The sequence below is a fragment of the Penaeus monodon genome, chromosome 25 (genome assembly GCF_015228065.2).
Source record: "Penaeus monodon isolate SGIC_2016 chromosome 25, NSTDA_Pmon_1, whole genome shotgun sequence".
Classification (NCBI taxonomy): Eukaryota; Metazoa; Arthropoda; class Malacostraca; order Decapoda; family Penaeidae; genus Penaeus; species Penaeus monodon.
The window spans coordinates 3,646,122-3,646,523 of record NC_051410.1 but is presented as its reverse complement, the minus strand read 5'-3'; the positions used below and the strand labels follow the sequence as shown (position 1 = coordinate 3,646,523).

The 402-nt window shown below is 36.3% G+C and overlaps 1 protein-coding gene across 1 annotated transcript in view; it reads right to left on the bottom strand.

The window, feature by feature from the left end:
* Positions 1-402, bottom strand: part of LOC119589499 (actin-3-like) — a 4,575-nt gene that overhangs the window by 3,486 nt on the left and 687 nt on the right. The window lies entirely within an intron of this gene.

Here is a 402-nt window from a genome sequence, read left to right as displayed (position 1 = left end):
CTGTTTTGTGTTAATATCTTTTACGCAATTCCCAGACTTAATACGTCCTTAGGGTGTATTTGTTTTAGAATTAAACTCGTGGTGAATCAGCTATCAGTCTAGTACAAGACCTTATCAGTTAGACTCTGGCCTTCAACCGGATGAGTCAGTTTCCCGTTCCTGTTTGCTATAAAATCTGCCTTATAAAACATCTTCGTACGTTTTAGAGAACTCTTCTTGTATTGTACAGGGACGGTCTGTTGAAAGGAATTCATCAATTTGCTTAATATGCATGTCTGATGTAATGTCAATTATTGCAAAGGTATTGATGGCAGTTACTGAGTATATGTTATATATCCGACCTTGAAAAAAATGGTGGCTGGGTAAATTTCATGAGACGAGGAACTTTCTTCTTAAATTTAG